The sequence below is a fragment of the Pleurodeles waltl genome, chromosome 8, assembly GCF_031143425.1.
Source record: "Pleurodeles waltl isolate 20211129_DDA chromosome 8, aPleWal1.hap1.20221129, whole genome shotgun sequence".
NCBI classification, from domain to species: domain Eukaryota; kingdom Metazoa; phylum Chordata; class Amphibia; order Caudata; family Salamandridae; genus Pleurodeles; species Pleurodeles waltl.
In genome coordinates this window covers 611,945,591-611,965,601 of record NC_090447.1, presented here as the reverse complement: position 1 = coordinate 611,965,601, position 20,011 = coordinate 611,945,591, and the positions used below count along the sequence as shown (strand labels likewise).

The window sequence follows — 20,011 nt, the reverse complement described above, 5'->3', positions numbered from 1 at the left end:
GTTCCTGTACTCCATAGAGGCCCATGTTAGCCAATGAGGAATTGCACAGTGGTGCCGCATAACTCTGGCGGAGTGAGGTCACTTCCACCTGTCCCTGCATACAGGACAGGCGCTTTCCATTTCCTACTGCTAGTACACATGTACTGATTTAAAAGTGTGTCCTTGGTGTTGAATGTACACACCTAGACAAGTCCAGTGTCCAACATACAAACATGCTTTGTGTACACTGATGTAATGTGTCCATAGTTGCTGTTGTCACTCCCTGCTTACCTTTGGATCACTTTGGTACCCACCATTGTGGAGGAGTAGGAGGAGGAGGCAATCACCCGTGTGTACATCCCTTGTGGACTTGGCTGCACTGGAGGACAGGCACATCATACTCACCTGTCGTCTGGACAGGGCCACAATCACAGAGCTAAGGGCACAATTGGAGCCTGATCTGCCTCCTGCTATCCGTTGCACCACAGCAATCCCCTCACTTGTGCAGGTACTATCAGTGCTCCATTTCATGGCAACAGGCTCTTTCCAGGTGACAGTGGGCTTGGCTGCAGGAATGTCACAGCCAATGTTCTCTATTGTGCTTGCAAGGGTTTTGGCAGCCTTGCTCTAACACATGTGCAGCTACTTCGCATTCCCCGAGGTAGATGAATTGCTCACTGTAAAGGCTGGATTCTATGCAATGGGACATATACCACATGTGATTGGGGCCATTGACGGGACCCATATTGAGGATGAGGAGGAGGAAGAGGAGGAAGATGTAGACAACAGGACACATATGGTACAGCAGTACTTCCAATGACACTCAGGTAGGATTGTTGAACTAAACATTTCTCCATTTAAGTGTTGTGCTGTGTGGCTGTAGCATAATGCCAGTCACTACCTTGGCATCCCAACTGACCGTGACCTATGCCTTTTTGCAGATTTTGGTGTGGTTACAACTGTGTAATGCTGTGATGTGTACAGACTGCTGAGACACATATGTAGGATGGATCAACATATTACTGGACATTTGCACAGGATCATGCAGTTCAATATAGTTCAATATAGTTCAATCCATTGTACATTTATTTCAGATAAAACACTATTTCTCAAATTGTGTCCAAGGGTGTTTATTAATTATTCTGGTATACAGTGCAAAGTCCAATAGAGTGGTGTGATGGTTGGGACTAGCCCAGTGTAGTGGGCCAGTCTGTTTGTTGCACAGGTCCAGTGTCCAAGGGGCCATAGGAAGGGGAGCAATGACAGTTCAAAGTGGACAAGGTGACACAGTGGAGAAAGAAGGGGGAGGGTCTCATTTCCAGACAGTGGTCTTGGTAACTGTCTCTGGTGTCCGTCTGGGTAGCAGGGAATGTTTGTGGGGTGGTTCACCTTCTGCAGGGGGAGGGGTGCTGGTGGCCTGTAGGTCCTGTGGCAGGGCCTCCTGTCCACTGGCTGCAGCAGATGTGGAGGGCTGCTGGGTGGAGTTGCTAGTGGAAGTGGCCCGCTGGTGTGCTCCGTTCTCCCACATGGTGTAGGCCATGTCACCTAGCACCCCTACAATGGAGGCCATGTTGGCATTTAGGCCCTACAACTGCTGCATGACCTCCTGGTGGTGTACCTCCTGCAGCCGCTGGTTCTCCTGCATGATGTTGATCACCTCACCCATCCTGTCCTGGGATTGTTGGTATGCCCCCAGGACATTTGTGAGTGCCTCCTGGGCAGTTGGTTCCCTGGGCCTGTCCTCCCCCTGGCGCACTGACAGTAGGACCCTCATTGTCCTGCCTGTGTGGTGTGGACTTGGGTCCCTGTACAGGTGGGCACATTACTGACGATGTCTCCTGGGGACAGAGATGTGGGTGCGTTGGCTGGCTGCTGTGGTGTTAGATTCTGAGGGGAGGGGGCTCTGTGGTGGACTGGCTGTGGGATGGGTTAGCCGACTGACCGGTGGTCCCAGATGGACCAGGGAGTTCATCCAGAGCTCCTGAGTTGCTGTCATCACTGGGGTTATTCTTTGGATAGCCGTTTCACCTCCTCGCCGCTGACATTGGCTGGAGCACCTGTGGGCATGTAAGTGATGTATTATGCTACATGTCTGTGACATATTCTGCATTACTACCTTTCCCAATTGCTGTTGTCCTCCAACCTTTGGTTGCGTATGGAGATGGATTGTGGGATTGTTAGTTCTCCATGCTGTGCATCCATTTGTGGTGGGTGTGCATGCAGAGCTGGAAGGGATGTTCATGCAGTGGGTAAGGCATGCAGGGCTTGGCATTTCGGTTTGGTAATTGGGGTGGTGCTCTGTGTGGGATGGAGTGCAGTGATGGAAGTCAGGGTGAGGGGTCGTGGTGGCATGCAGGTATGGGGGTGATAGGTGGTAAATGTTGACTCTCCAGTGTCCACTCCTCCGGGTACTCCAGTGAGTCCCGCAGGATGCAGTATTGCCAAGACTTGCTCCTCCCATGCTGTCAGCTGTGGGGGAAGAGTTGGGGTCCACCACCAGCCCTCCTGATGGTGAGCTGGTGCCTTGCTGCAATAGAACACACCTTCCCCCGTAGGTCGTTCCAACTCTTCCTTATGTTGTCCCTTGTGCGTGGATGTAGTCCCATGGCGTTCACCCTGTCCACGATTCCCCGCCATAGCTCCATCTTCCTGGCAATGGAGATCTGCTGTTCCTGTTCTCAAAACAGCTGTGGCTCTACCCGGACTATTTCCTCTACTATGACCCGCAACTCCTCATCAGTGAACCATGGGTGATTTTGTGGGGACATTGTTGTTGTGTGGAGTGTGTTGTGCAGGGGGTGATGCGTGAAGTGGTGGCGTGTGTGACAGATGAATGGTTAGATGTGGTGTGTGTGCAGTTCTCTCTGGGATTGGCATGGCAAAGTGTAGCGGCCTTCTTGTGTTTGCAAAGGATTGTGGGTGATGTGGGGGGGTGTTTTATAGTCCTGATGGTGGGTCTGTTTTTGGTTCTGGCCAATGTTGTCTTGTTTTGTTTTTGGGTGGCCATATCCGCCTTAGCGGTGTGCACCGCCAAAGGTTTACCGAGGTTGAATGTCTGCTGTGGTGATTCGTGGGTCATCATATGGAGGGTGTTGTTTTGGTCGCGTAACAATATGGTTGGTAGTACCAACAGTTTATCACGTTCAGTGGGTCTGGCGGATTTGTGGTTGTGGCTGATTTCTTTCGGATTTGTGTGTATGTGTCGTAATTTGGCGGACGGATGTTCACCTCGGCTGCGGTATGTTGGCGGTAGTCAGTGCGGCAGTATTCAGAATTTAAGGCCAATCTCATAATCGGGGCCAATATGTCTTGAGAAAGGACGAAACACATATTGGTTGTTTTTGGGTGTCACATGGTACTTTTTTGTGCCATTTTCACAACAACAAAAAATCCACAATTGCAACGAAAACTAACTGAGGCAATAATGACAAAAAATTTGCTTACATGTCAATGTCTAATGTGTTGGGATAGAATTATGAATATTTACTAATAACCCATTGCACGCCTCAAGTCACAAAGCTTTCCTTTAAGTGTGTCGTACTCCTGGAAACGTGGTAGTTAGGCACACTAACTTTAAAAGTTAAATACCTTCCCAAAGTAAACAGAAGGTTGAAAAAAGGGTCCTTGGTGATGACAGACCATTTTCTAAAGCTTTTTTCCAGAGTGTGACTTGCACTCTGAATTCCTCAGTAATACACATCTAAGTCAGGTGCAAGCCACACCCTACTCACATTGTTACACAGGTGCATATTTACAAGCCCCTTGCGCCTCCTTGCCCCACATTAGCATTATTTGTTTTACGATTATCTGGCGTTAAGGAGGCATTTTCGTCGTGCCATATTTACAAAGAGGCGCAATGCAAGCATTGCACCACTTTGTAACCCCTTGCGCTACATTATCTCTGCGTCAGGCATAATGTGGCCCAGAAAAATGGTGCAGTGAAATTTACAAGATTTAATTGCGCCATTTTTAGCGTCATTTTAAACGCGTGCCATAGGCAGGCTTTAAAGTGACGCTCCCATTTTAATCAAAGGGCCTCCCTTGACTTGATCTGGTGGATTAGCGCCATCATTTTTGGGCGCTAATCCACCAAAACGCCTCAATAGCATCAAGGTTTTTGATGCTATTGGCCTAACGTGCGCCATGGTGTGCCGTATTTTAAACACATTTAAATGTTTTCGCTAGGGGGCACAATGGGGTACAAAAAAAAGTGGCGCATCATAGATGTTAATATGCCCCTTCGTTTTAAATAACTGAACTCAGCCACTTACTTACCTTGGTGTAAGGTGAAGGCCTCATGATGGAAGGTTACCTAAAATTACTGGTATGCCATCAGAAATATGAAATACAAGGAATAGTTGAATAGAAACCATTTTTCAGTTTGCATCAAGAATAAGATCAGCTACTGATGCTTTGAGGTGTAAGAGAAAACAATTCTGTTTTGGGTCCTTGTATTGAGTGGACATTTTCATAGAATTGTTATTAACCACAGGACCACTATTTCATATATTCTACTGTACATTAAAAAAACGAAAAAAGACATCAGCGACATTTCAACACATGGTGGAAACCATAGCTCCACACAGAAAGGGAATGGCTTGAAAGTAAATGTCGACAATTGGTAAATAGGCATGTGAATAATTAACATTCTTTCTCATCTTCTGATTAATTATAATTATTCAAAATTGATGTGGCAGCCTCACAGCTAGATGGAAACAGAAATAATTAACATTCTTTTTCATCTATTATTGATGATTATTCAAAACTGATGTGGCTTAATCAAAACTCTGTACTGTAGAATTTTCAGGAGGGCAATGGTCAGGTGAGGTTACCTTGCTCTTCAGTGAGGGAGGGACTTTGATAAAAACTTTAGAAGTATGTGCAGTGACTCTTTACCCATATATTGGAAGCACTAGTCCTTTCATTAGTGTTTTTCTAACAAATGCATGTAATTATTAAATGGGCAAATTTTTCATTTAAGGGGTCACTTCAGCTTATTCTGTAGACAGTCACCTTAAGGTGAAAGAGCAACAAAATAGTCACAGAGTATTTTGTTCCTTTTTGCCATGCCTTTCACCTCGCTAACATGCTCTGTGCCCCACCCTCGTTGCACTCAGGACAGCGGTTCCGATACTTATATTAATGCACTGAGAATGCTGAGTTAAATATACTTCACTGAAAGGCACCTTAAATTAGGTTATATCGATATGCCTTCTGACAACTGTAATGTGCAATATGTGGGGTCAATGTTTTATTTGTAAAAAAAAAATAAGTACTGGGGCACTCATCAGGTTGCGACGTCAGCTTGCACCACTTGTTCTCCCTGCCAGCGCTGCCAGTGACAGCACCATCACACTACTAATCAATTCAGTCTTAAATGTGTGGCAATTCCAGGCCCCAAAATTATAACAAGCTTTTGTAATGCAACGGGTCTTAAATTTCTCCAAATTCCAAATTCCAAACTTTTATTATCATGTTATGGAACTCCTGAGAAATCCACAAGAACACAAATACAAATACAAAACCCTAAAAATTCCCCATATTAAAATACATATTTCATTAAGGAGCAATATAAAAAATGGATAAATACATAATACAATAATTCATTAATTAAAACACCAAATTCAGAATATCTGCAAGAATGATTGAAAGAATTTAAAAATCTTATAGCAAAATCTTTCATTGTGGGGGGAGAAACATAAATCCAACGCCTCTCTATGAGATCTAATCTTAAACTGCAAGAAAAGGGGTTTCAACCAAAATTTCTTTGGAACAGCGAGAGCCAGGCAAACAAATAAGACATGTGTAAGAGACTGTACCCCTCCTTGACATAGATCAAATATGCTACTAGAACCATCCCACCGTGAGGTGATATCTCTCAATGGCAACATATTTAGTCTAAGCAACAAACACAATCGCCTCACCCCATGGTTTAAATTCCAAGTCAAGTAGGGTTGCATCATTTTCATAGTTACCGAGGAAATTAGTTTGTCTAAACCTCTTCTTTTGCGACACACCTCTGTGTCCATCAGGAAGCCTTTAGACCATGATGCTTCCTTCAGTATTTTTTTTAATGATACATAGGGAATTGAAGAACAGATCTCCAGGTCTAACTCAAGGAGTTGAGTAGCTTTGATGTAATTTCTAAAAAAAGACAGATTTTTCCCTCAGACTGCTAAAAATCTCGCTATATGCCAGTTTTCTCAATGTACAATCTTCACTATGCATAAGATTGTGCGCCCTTCTTATTACTGCACAATGCCTTGCACAAAGATATTCCTAATGCCAAATTCAAGGCGTAAGGCAGCCCCTGAGACTGCATGATTACAAAAGACCATGCGTTTCAGAATACGGTCTTCCGTCTTTTCCAAAAAATCCCATTTAGTTGTATTAATACACTCTATCGCATATAGTAGAGTCGCTGGGATCTTTACCTGGTCAGCAGATAGTAAATGGGCAAAATGGCACTTACCATTTGCTTTATAAAAGGCTGAGAGGCCTTGGGCTAATGACAATGCCTTATTGGTATTCTGACGTATGTGATTAGCGTCTTTTATAGATGCTGTAAAGATCTTACCTAAAAACTGGTATGCTGTTTGCTGTTCCAGTTTATGTTGACCTATTACCCAAGGAAACAAGATTTTTCTTCTACGAATCTTCCCAAAGAAGCAAACCACCTGTGACTTTGCTGTATTAATTTTCAGATAGTGCATCTCTGAGTAACTTTTCAAAGACGCCATAGGATGGTTTAGGCCTCTTGGGGTAAGGTCATACACTACTATGTCATCGGCATACATCAGACACACAATCGGCCTGCCCCAGGGGCATCACCAGAGGAGTTCTTGAGACTTAGAGGTAGATCATGGAAATAGAGGGATAAAAGTAATGGGGCCAGTATGCAGCCTTGTTTTAAACCATTTTTTGTTAATACCTTAGTAGATAATCCCTGTTCCCTGCCCATTAAGATTTTGCACCAAGTTGAAGAGTATAGGGCAATCACCAATCGCAAGAGGCCAGATGGAACTCCTAGATATTGGAGTTTTTTCCACAGTATTCTCCTATCCACTCTGTCAAATGCTGTGGAATAATGGATAAATGCTGCATCCAATTTACCTCCCCTAGTCTGGACATACTTATCAATTATAGTTTGCATAATCAAGATATTATCTAGGGTATTATGGGCTTTTCTAAAGCCTGCCTGTTCTACTGGTAAAATACACTTTTCCTCTACCCAATCCGACAATTGTCTGAACTTTTCGCAAATATCTTTCCCGTGGCATCTAATAAAGCAATTTGTCTATAATTAGACGGGATTGATCTATCTCCCTTTTTATGTAAGGGGATTATTATACTACCTGACCATAATTCCGGTATGGTGCCATAGGCATAGCTAAGTCCAAAAACTGGTTGAAGTAATTTTGCCCATAACAAAGGCTCCCTTTTAATTAGGGTCATTGGGATCTCATCAGGGCCCATGGCGCCTGAGGAACGCATTGATGTTATGATCCCTTCTAGTTCTTTCACTGTTGGTAACCCTGTATAACCCCTTTCTCCACCTCTATTTAATACTACCTCCTCTCTCCACACATCGGCACCCTGATTTTCAGCGTATAGGTCTTCGATATACGATTTCCAGACTTCCTCTGCTATCGGGGCGGCCACTACGTTTTTACCATTTCCGCACCCCTCCAATATAATAGACCGGAATAATCTGTGATTTCTCTTTACAGCCGCTTCCCTCAATGCCACCCAATTCTGTTCCTCTTTTTTTTTTTATTGTCAATTTCAACCTCGATCTTCTTCTTTTTAATTTTGTTATTTCCCTACTCGTCTCCTTAGACTTATACTCCAGATGATGACGTATTAACTTATTAATTACTCTATTCAAATTCAAAATCGGGAGCTGGTCATTATCCACTCTTGTTAAATTACGCTCATGCGTCTTCTGCGCTGTAATATTCCTTTTCAACTTGGGATATTGTATTAATGCATCTTTCCCCCACACCTCTAAATTTCCTGTGATATTCTCCAGCAGTGGCTTCATTGATAGCATTTTTACTGTTGAGCAAGACATTCTCCTATTTTTTCCCCTAATACCCACATTTACACCTTTTAAAGACCATGAATCTGTTTCACCTAATTTCAGACATAAGGAAAGCCTTAAGATTTTATGGTCACTATATGGAGTGTCAAATACTTCCGTATCCCCAACTTTTTGAGCCAGGTTATATGAAGCACAGATGTAGTCTATTATAGAGTTGTTCTTAAATGACTTATGGGTATGAGCTGCAGGAGAATCCATACTATAATGCCCATTAAGAATAATACAGCCACAAGCCCTTAGTCCTTTCAACAAGGAGATGCCTCTTTTGTCTGTCCTAATTCTAGGGGGAACTTAATATCTGGGATATTCAGCGATTTTTCTCTATCTTGGTTACTAAAGGCGTTAAGCGTAGTGTTAGAAAATTTGCAATTTAAGTCCCCCATCATGATTATGTTGACAGGGTTTCTTATAGCGCAAATTTGTACAAAAAGTTGTTGAAGTAAAACGCTCCATTCTTTTTCAGAAAGGATATACACATTTATAATAGTTACGGGTATTTTCTCACCCTTCTCCCCTCGAAGATGTACTTGTACTATTTGACAAAAAATTGTAGAATCGGAGAGACTGACATATTCCCAGTTGTATCTAATACTTAAACGCATGGCTATTCCCTCTTTAGCATGCCTCTTTTTTGAAGGGAGTGCTTTTTTGCTTAAGACCGTATAACCTGGACAGATAAAATCGTTTAGACACCAAGTTTCTTGAATACAGATGAAATCAAGCCTCATTGAACACAAAACTTGTACTTTACATTGATCTTTCCCTAGACCTGCAATATTCCAGGGTAGGGCAAAACTCAAAACAAGACTGATTCAACTTCCCCTGTGGCTTAGGTCTGTTCAGTGCCCCGCTAGCCAATTCCAATTTTCTTGGATGGCACTGTAGCCCTGCAATTTGGGCCCTTCCACCACCTTCACTGTCCTTGTACCTTGTAATGAAACTTGGACACTTTCTCCTAAAGTGGAAAACAATTTTCTCCCCCCATTCATGGCTGAATTTATAGGATCAGATCCTTGAGTCTTGGACGGCCCACCCAAAAACAATGACTTCTCTCTAACTGGGATCACATCTTTTCCTCTACGTTGTAACTGGGCACTATTAGCCAGTATTCATTTCACTGTAGTTTTGGAATAGACCCAAACCTTTGCCTGGCTCCTACCTTTACTGTGGTCAGGGAAGACCCTCACATTATCAGAATTTTCAATTAGATTGAGCTTATCTATTTCCAAGAAACATGATAATATGAACGATCGATTTATGCATACATTTGAATCAAATATAGCCAAGAATTCTAAATAGTCAGGTAAGTCGGTCTGCCCATCAGGGGTCATATCCCCTCTAAGTTTTCCTCCCATACTCAGAAAATTGGCTCCCGGGTAAGGCCCCTTATCCACGCTATGGGCCAATTCAATCGGGAACATGCTGGAAGAATCGGGCCTTACACATGAGATCATTGGAGTCACTGGGTCATCCATCTGAGCCAGAACTTGGGCTTGACCGGCTAACAATGCCCCCTCAGTCTTGTTCTGAGATTTCTACAAAGGAAGGCCCAGTTTCATAGTATCTGAATATTCCAACTGTTCTCTCTCTTCGAACTTAACCTTCCGTTCTTTTTTCTTTATAATTCTCCCATTTCTTTTCTTTCCCGCCTTTTTCCCTCTTATTTTGGATATTCTACTGGCCTGCCCCACATCACTTTCTATTTGATCACTTTGGAAAAAAAGATGCATTTCCAAAACAAAAAATGAAAAGTTTTCTTTTCATTTTTTCAGAGCCTGCTCTGAAAAGTTTTTTTCGCTGTCATTCACAAAGGGGAAGGGGTCCCATGGGGACCCATTCCCGCTTGCGAATGGGTTAGCACCAGTTTGAAACTGGTGCTAACTGCAATTGTTTTGCAATCACAGTCACAAAACAATATTACATGGGACTGCGACTCGCAATTAGAGAGGGAACACCCCTTCCTAATTGTGGCTCGCAAACCCTTTTTGCGATGCAGTAAATAGTTTACCAAATCGCAAAAATGGGTCTGTACATCCTAAATTGCATTTTGCATGTCGCAAATGTCCCGATTCGCCATTTGCGATGTGCAAAATGCTTTGTACATATGGCCCTCAGTCACATAGGGAGATCAGGAGGTCACATTAACAAGATGCAGCTGGACTTTATTGCGATGCCTGGGTTTAATGGGCTGAGATATGTCCAGGTGGTTGTGTGAATCTTCTCGAGTTGGGATGAGGCCTACCCAACCATAAGAAATGACAGTCTCACTGTAGCTAAATTGTTGTTAAGAGAACTAATTCCTAGGATTTGCTTCCCAACCTCCTTTGAGGCAGACTCGGGGGGCTCATTTTAATAATGAGGTCCTGAAATTGCAGTGCGTAGCATTGCCAGTTAAGCAGAGACTACATTGCAGGTATTGACCTGAGGCTTCAAGTCTTGACGAACAGGGCATAACAAGGTCATATCCCTTCTCCCCAATAGCCGATAACTGAAATGGATTTCTACTGCACAAAAGCTCTAAGGGCAGCGAATCTGTTTCTCCAGGCCAGTAGAGTTGAGCCTTTGCTGGTTCGACTCTGGTAGTTGCTCCCAGTCCTCCAGAGCCTGGAAGTCAATTTTTCTTACGTTCCAAAACTAAATAGAGGTAAGCCCCTTATTCCTCAACTTTTCACCTAAAGCTCCCAGTCCTCAGGGAAGGTTCTTAGGACTTAGGGCTTGATCCAGAAAAGACCTTGAGCAGGGTCAAGTGTATGTCCAGTTTGCATTGGGCAGCTTGAAAAAAAGTGTTTTTTCAGGTTTGTGTGTCTCTGTAGCCACATAGGAGGTTAGCAAACTGACCTTTGGAGTTCACTTCTGTCATGTGTGTAAGAGGGAACTGATCCAGTCCTTCAGAGCTCCACTCAGGTTACAGCAATGAGGGTCCAGTTCTCTTTTCATCTTCCACAGGTCCAGAAAGGGTCAGTTGATGGGGTAACCACTGGATTTCACCTAACCCTGAGGTAAAACTTTCAATGTTTACCCTACCCACTTTTCTAGAAGTTCTTATTTGCCCTAATAAAAATAATCCCAGGGTGCAACTCATTCCTCATGTTCAAAATGGGAGAGTCTTTTCCTCCCTTACACAGAGGCCATGTATCCACCCAGGGGAGTGGTCAGGGACATTAACAGTCCCCTCCCCTGTGCCTACGCCACACTGGTTTGAGGACAAGTACTCTCCCAATGAATATGGAGCCAGCATGGCTAGTGTGGGTCTGGGTGACAAAGGGTTGCCCTTCTCTTGGGCTCGCCTTAAACTAAACTATGAATACGTAGGTTTCACTTCTGTCTCCTTTAAGTTAATGATGTCCCTGAACCTACCCCACTGTCCTTTCTGATACAGATGTAATGCCTCACACCCGGCCCAACCTGTCACCATACCTAAGCCATTACCCTGCTCTGGAGCACTTTTCACAGCGTATTAAGGTCAAGCACTGGCTGGGCAGCTGCTGGCATGCTAATGCATATTAGCCCCTAGAAGCATTAGGCAGAGAAAGGGTAACTTACTAAAGCTTACTTTTCTAAATATTCATTATCAAACTACACTAATGCTTATAGTCTTTACTTTGACATTTGAGTGAATCCAATTACAGCCCTGCCAGTGAAAATATCATCTGAAGGCTAGTCACCGGAGGAACATGCTAACTTGAATTCCACACATGTTCCACTTTTAAATTTCAGTCACCCTATCTTGTGGACAACAAGATGTACTTGGGTGACCTAATAATATTAAAAAGTTGGTTCTCCTGCCTGTCAGAACGGGTTATTGTAATAGGTTTGACAGCAGATCTTAAGCTGCTGCAATCAGGCTACACATGGGAGGCCTGAAGCCATGTTTGAGAGGCCCACTCCTTGAATAGCATGATAGGTGCTGCAGTCCACAGGTGGCAGTGAACTCCCACACCATGGGTGAATTTTCTATACAATATACTAAGGACATATAGGCAAGTTAAATATGTCACTCTGGGGTTAGCCAAAATAACCATGTTTAAAGAGTCACTAGGACTTGGACAGCAGCACCCTGTATGCAGAGTTAAAAAAAGCTGCAAAAGTAGAATTCAAAAATTGGGGGTAAATATGCAGAAAAGTTGGATTTTCTACAGTGTTGATTCACCGAAAGGCCAGAGGTAGAGGAAGTGAAATCATATGTCCCTGGAACCCCTGAAAACATCACAGGAAGGGACAACACCTGGCCCATTATCCATGGTATCCTCAGAAGTTTTGTCAATGACCCATGCCTTTGCACACATTTGTGATATTTACATCACCCGAGCAACATAAAGTACAAGTGCAAGATCATTAAAATGTCAATAAAGTTACTAAAACAGGTGATAGTTTCCATTAGCTGCCACCCATAAATTAAGTTTAGTTTCATGATATGCCAATAACACATGCCGGCATTGGCTTGAGTACAGACATGAGTAAAGTGATTGTATGTCTACGTATGGCTACATAGACCACATAAAATGATAGCCTGGAATGCAACGCCACAAAAACTGTGAGAGGCCATGCTAATTGTAATACAATGCTATATCCAGGCTGAAACAGATATTACAGACCCAAACTTTACACAGAAGCGTTAGCTGACAATTTACAGATATTGTACAGGCTCATGCTTCATACAGCAATGTATCTCTCAGATCCTTCAACATAGACGTCAAAAGCTGAAGGAGAACTATTCACCAGGTTCCAGGTTTTGGGCATCAGACATTTTCCTCTTGTTACACATATTTTGTAAGCTCAACCTTCAAACTGTAGAATTCTCCCCAAGATTAACTAGTTATTACAAGCTCACTACTCATACGTGGCTATCATTCCTGGAACTCAGATAGCAGAGTAATCCCTATTGTTACAGAGGTATGAAAGGCTCAGGCTTCAAACAACGTCTCCCATCAGACTGCACAAATGTTATTGCCTCAAACTTTGGACAACTGAGCTGTCCTTCATGTCACACAGATCTTACATGATCACATTTCTGACAGCCGGGTCATTTGCCAGGTTCCATAGAGCTTGTAGGTACAGGTTTTATGTATTTTGAAGACTATTGACTGCACCTATGTAGCAAGTTGAAAGTTAGGTCCGGGTCGCTTCCTTATGTCTTCTCACACAGTGTTTGGTGCCAATCCTCACCACACTGCTGGAAATCATAGCATAGGGTCACTATACTGTGATCCACAATTTTGGTTCTCATGGTTTTTCCCACAACCACAGACCAGTAGCACTGTATCATAGAGGGCATTGCCCAATCATACCTCTCAAATATGAATTTTTATCCCTTGTCAAGAATGGCTAAAGAAAGCGTAAGGGTCACCTAGTTAAGATGGTCGTAGTTAGACAATTCCTATTTAGAAGTATTCTCCTCTTTGGTTGGTGTGGTACCGGAGTCACTCTGGAACCCACTTATCTATCTATGGTCATAAGTAACTGAACCTTGGAATCTGTAAGATGAAATGAATAGAGAAAGAAAGAGAGAGAGAGGAGATAGAGATAGAGAGAGTGAAAGATAGAGAGAGGGGAAAATATAGGTAAAATACTTCAAGATCTCTCAGTTTCGCTGCTACTATCACTCTTCAAGGAAACAAAGTGGGTTAAAGGTAGGAGCGCGGAGAAGATGAGACTGCACTCTCCATCAGGGCCTCCTCAAACAACTCTTACAAACAGGCTGCTAGCCACTGACCTTCAAGCAAAGGTGTCACACTTATAAGACGTACAATGAAGTTTGTTTGCCACTAATCATCTAACATGCACGTTCTTAACCTCAGTCTACCAAAGGATGAGGGTTTTGTATTTGTGAAATCATGCCAAAACGCACACATAAGCAGGCACACACATAAGACACATTTACAAGCATGTAGAATCATCAATACATACACATAGACAAAGGGACACTCAAACCTCCCAGATCTTCTATGCACACACATATTTTTGTCTCCCAACCTTACTCTGGTGTTTCAGCAAAATGTGCAGAAGCAAGTTCAATAGATTACAAACACACTGCTGTAATCATCCCTGTTATGGTGTTTAAAATGAAATAAAACATAAGGTAAAATAGATTACAAGTTTAATGTTGCTGTGGTTACAATAAGACTACTTCATGGCTAAAGGAAAATTGATTAAATTCAGCCAGTGAAGAGGATTAAAGGGATTGTTGACTAAAGATGCGACTTTAGGAAATTCCCAACCCAAGATTATACTACATAAAGAGATTACAGTACAGAACTCAGTTGAATTTCAATATGTATTTTGCATTAAACAGACGTAAATCTTTGAATAGTTGTTGCAGTGGAGAAAGAAAGTACAGATAGTAAAGTGTAAGAGGCAAAATGTATATGAGAACTCAGAGATCTGGTAAACGTGATTTATGCAATGCAAAAGGAAGAAGCTTTGTAGCAACGTGTGACTGATCGGATTTGAAACCTTCACTGACACTACTGTTCATCAGTAAACTACTGTAATAAATAACCATGTGTATTGTGCACATTTAGTGTTCTGCTGGAGATTTTTGGGATTGCTGCCAAGATATCAACTTATAAATATCAACCTGCTAAAATATTGCTGCCATAATATCGACCGGCAAAATAGTGTGAATGTACCTATATATATATATATATATATATATATATATATATATATATATATATATATATATATATATATATATATATTTATAGGCAGGTTTAGATATGTTAGATATACTATACTTAATTTCACACATAGGTGTATTGGCTATATATATATATATATATATATATATATATATATATATATATATACACACCCCTTCGTGAAGAGCAGCATGAGATCTCACAATTAATCGAGGACCGTTCCACATTTCAGGCTTGATTCTGAACTTGATGGACAGACTGTGGAAACCAAAGTGAGTATAAGACATTTGATACTGCCTACTTGTGCCTTGCTTGCATCACAAATAATATGGTATTCTGCAGTGACTGCAGCATAAAGGACCTATCCAAGCCCCCCCTCCCCCCCTCCACGCCTTCTTCATGATACATGAGGTTTTTACAATTAAAATTAGGGCTTAGGACACCAATACCACATTAAGTTGAGGAAAGGAATATCGCCAAGGAACTTAAACTGATGGATCACTTTCCTCATGCAAATTGGTAACGTCATCAGTTACATGTTTTGGAACTGTGAAATGGATCCTGCATTCATATGGTCAGGTAGCCTGATAGACATAAATAAACTGAAATTAAATAAACAAATAAAATTTCAGTTAGCAACTTAAAATTTGAATAAAGGTAAAAGGAAGAAGTCTCTGCATTCCCTTTATTACAACTCACAAATTTGGTGGGCTAGTCACTTACTTCCCCATGTGCCAGATCCTGCGTTCAGGAAATTACTAGTGAAAATGTGACTTTGTCTTTCATTCAAAAATAGAAAACACTGGATGGCTCGAACACTAAAATTAGGGCCTATGTAATTGTCATATGAAATCAAAAGATTCCCTTCTCAGCAGGTTATTCATGTGTCTCTGCTTGAATGGATACTTGTGACATTGTTTGTATAAAAACATTTTATTTGTATTATTATAAACTACAGTTTTTTTTTTTGCTTTTGAAAACATTAAAAAAGTGTTGCTAAAAAGAAAGGATCGAACTTTTTGGGGGAGAAGTGATATTTATCTCCATTAGTAATTTTATATGGAAATGTATCTAATGAACTAAAGTTTTAAAAATAATAATGTGACATGTGAGTATCGTGTACTGAACAAGGAATTGCAATTTATGTCGACGCTTTGCATCCACATTATTTATTAATACTTTGTACTCTAATTACCTTTATCAATCTTCTTCCATTAGCTCAGTTTCGCCAGAATTCGCTGTTAGCCAGTGTTTTCTCATCTAGGCAGCCATGTGCCTGAAGCATTCTGATAGGGTGCTGACGTCTCCAGAAGGCAAGGTTAAAGGGTCACTGGTAGCGGGTTCATCAGTATTCACTTTACTGAGCATCCACTGCTACTACACGCTATCTAGCGGTTGTACAAAGACAATGCAATGAAGACGGAGGAGCCTTTGCTCTATGCCATTACAGATATGGTGAAGGCGTAGGCAACATTCCATGACTTTTGATAAGGCTGTTTTCCTTACTCCAAAATAATTGGCCTATCAATAAGAAGGTCTTAATGCAGACATCAGCTTTTTCTGCTACAGCTACATGGTCAATGCCATACAAAGGAATTAAGCTTCAGTGATACTGACATTCTTCAGTCACAGATAGTCTAGACACCATCTTCCCGCCCATGTTAGGTAGCCCCGGCTAAGATAGCTTTTGTACGTTAAGAAGCACTAATCCATTGGTTAAATATTTACGACGTGAAAGCCTTCTGGGAGCTCTACAGTTTTTTAGTTACAGGTTCTTCAATGGCTATCCTAATTGCCCAGTAAGCCTACAACGGGAGGAACTATGAATCCGGGATGTATTATTTACATTTTAGCCAAGGTCTCACAGATTTGAAGTGACTCTGACAGGAACAACACATGTTCCAAGGCAGGAAGCCAAGAAAGGCCACAAGGAGGGCAAAACCCTGCTAAACTTTAGACGGCTGACCAAGATTGGTGTTTTGGCTCGCTAGATCCCTAACTACCAGTTACTTATTTGCCTAAATTCCCTCTGCCTCGACCACATCTTCCCCCTAAACTCTATTACCTCACTTCCATGAACCCCCACTCCACTTTACCCCTTTATTACTGTAAAATGTGCTGTAGTTGTGTAGCTACGTTTGCACTATATAAATCCACATGAGCAGAATATGCAGAATACCATTCCAAAATGTCAGGCTGGTGGCCTAGCTGACTCATGCGCCCCTATGGGTTGACTTCACGGTCATTGGTTCAAATCCCAGCAGATACACTCAACTTTCCATTCTTCCATGGTTTAGACATTAAGTACTGCTGGGTAACAATAACATGTTATTTCAGTGCCAAGAGTCTGAAGGAGTGAATACATGCTTTACTAATACATTATGCCATGAACACTTCTTTTTAGTAGTTTTCACAGAGATGATAAACTTCAATGGAGCATCAGAGGGAGCCCTTAAACACTGCAGTGTCGCACGCAGGTCAGCTCCTATAGTTAATAGCTTAAAACGTTATTTATTCAAATGTTTTTCTTGAGAGCCTCCACAATACTGGGAATGATGACCTGAAGGGGCTCCCAGGGGGCCTAAGCTCGATTTCGTCAAATGCCTCTTTCTTCAACCATCCTAATCATCCTTTTTCTGTATATCACTGTGGTAGGTTGTTCTCCAGCCCTGCTTTCCACCTTTCTTATCTTTGTCTTCTTCCTTCTTCAGTTTCTTTCTTTTCAGAATTTTCTTGGGTCAGTTTATCAAAAATAATAAAAATGAGCTTCAGTGGCCACCTTATGCAACTACTTACAAACATTAAGTGGTGCACCTTGCACTACAGGTATCCATGTGAAAAAGCAACTGCTGAAGTGATACCTGGCATGCTGAGCCGTCAGCCTAATATATTATGAATGGCACAAGTTATGTCTAGTGCTGCGCACCGGTGGCTAGATTACAGCTCCTTCTCAGATACTGAGTTTTGTTTGCTTTTCTGGATCAAGCTAAATTTAGCACCTGATGTATTACTCGCAGGACATCCTTTACAATGCAAGGATGGATAGCGCTGTCACATACCTGTGAACACTTCTCTCACAGAACCCTAACCCTCTCTAAGGGAGTAATGCAGAGCATATTCACACCAGGGAATATGTAACCATACCCACTAGGATATTCCCCTGAAAAGCCATTTGCCTATGTGCAGTAGCAAAGATAGATAGATAGATAGATAGATAGATAGATAGATAGATAGATAGATAGATAGATAGATAGATAGATAGATAGATAGATAGACGAACGTCTATATGTGTGTGCGCGTGTGTATTTAGTTTTTTATAACGTGAACCTCTCCGGAGGGTTATTAGAGCGCTTCACAAGAAAACCAGATGTTACACATATTTGTTGTTTTAGGCACAGGCAGATTAAGTGATTTGCCCAAATTCTATATCCTGCAACATAGAACAATTGCTGCAGTGGCATGTAGAATATACAGCTGCGCTGTCCTACCAGTTCATGTCCATTCAGGAAAGTTGTTCCACGAAAGTGTTATGGTTGAAAAAATAAGAAAGACTTACATTGCAGTAAAGTAACCGTTATCAAAATGCGCACAAAGGAACATATTACTCATATGGTGTCCTCGGCTCTGCTTCTCTCAGTTTTGAGAGCTACATCAATACAAATAACTATGACAATATTCAACATAGACATATGCACTGCATCCTATAACTTACCGTTGACGAATTGTGATCGCTGAGTGTATTCCAAAATTTCCAGAAGCAAAGTGGATGGATGCACGAACCTCACCCAACAATAAGCTCCTGCAGTGATATCCCACCACCACCACTCATTATAGATGGAATAAGCATGCCGTGATCAGAGGTCCAAAAAAGGTATATTTACAAAGAAATGAGCGCGAATTTTTTTTACTGCTGTACTCCCGCTCCAAAAATGACATAAAGCCCTCGTGAAAATGGCACCGTTTTTAAAAATCTCCATTCATCCTTTTAAAATTCCTAAGTAGGAAATCAAAATTAAACTGAAAACGTGTCTCCGAAATACACTCTCTCTCCGCTCCGGGTGAGACCCCGGTTCTGTTCAGAGACACCCCAGTCAGCAGAGCCAGCGGTGTAGAGAGGTGTTTTGGCTGAGCTCCATCCTGGCCGCAGTGTCCCGCGTGCCTCTACTGCGTAGCAATCCAAAGCGCGAGAAGGGACCCTTCCGAGTGCACCTTCCTGTCCACGACGCTGACCGACCCACACATCCGGCGTCCACGGACGTGAGGTGCAGCAAACCGCTTAACCTTTCTCCACCAGATGCCAGCCGGTCCCCTGCTCACTGCCGGCTCTGCCCTCTCCGGCGCTCAGTTTGAATGAGCCGGTGAAGAGGCTCTGCCCGTCCTCTCGAGAAGACAGCATGCATTTAGGTGAAACACGAACCGAATGCCTAATGCTGCAACGCGCCCTGCATCCCCGATGAGCTCGCATTACACAGGCCCTGCTGGTTCCCTCTGCCTGCTCTCATCCTCAGCAACGGCTTGACTCGTGTCATCAATACGGCTCTTTCCAGACGCAGCTCTGCTGTATTAATAATCAGCCCCTGGGAGGCATGCAGAGGAGGGGTTTTAAAAGATTCCCTTTAAAATAAAATGATTTGAGAGACGGGCGCCAGCAGTGGCAAAGGCAATAGTACCAAAAAATGCCGTTAGGTTTTAGCATCGTAAACAAATCCAGACAAGGAGCTAGCTCTATTTACTCCGAGAACGCGACACAACACGTTTTCTAGCGAGCCTTTCTAAATCTAGTATGGAGGACAAGGATAAAAATAAAACAAAAAAATTTCCCACAAACAAAAAATGCCAATCAATGCGATATCGATTTTCTTAAAAATATAAATCACTGAGTGACTTAACAAAGAGACGTTTTTAATGACATTCAAGATAAAAACGTGTCAGGTTCATTTGGCACACACCTCAGTCCAAAAAGTAGACTATTTTCACAGGCCTTAATAATGTATTATTTTTTCAGTGTGCCGGGATTTGAAAATTTTGCTAGATTTATTTATTGTCTCATATTCACAGTTCTTCAGATCACACTCCCAGAAGACATGCGCAACACAAGTGTCAGGAGACGGGGATCAAGAACTATGAAATATTTGGTAGACTAGGTGGATGCAGATGTGAACAGGAACTGATGACAGCCCCTTCGCGGAGTGCCAATGCTTGTGAGAAGACACAGAAGCGAATTTAGGATAATTAAGGCCACAAATGGAGAAACAAGTATACTGAAGGCACAAGAGAGACTTAGGAA

The 20,011-nt window shown here is 42.2% G+C and overlaps 1 protein-coding gene across 2 annotated transcripts in view; it reads right to left on the bottom strand.

Annotated features, from left to right (window-relative positions):
* Nucleotides 1–19,259, bottom strand: part of FRMPD4 (FERM and PDZ domain containing 4) — a 1,397,101-nt gene extending 1,377,842 nt beyond the window's left edge. For both annotated transcript variants that reach the window (XM_069204702.1, XM_069204703.1), the window contains exon 1: nt 18,437–19,259. The gene's annotated coding sequence lies outside the window, so the exon portion shown is untranslated. The remainder of the gene's footprint in view (nt 1–18,436) is intronic.
* Between the last annotated feature and the right edge of the window lie 752 nt (nt 19,260–20,011).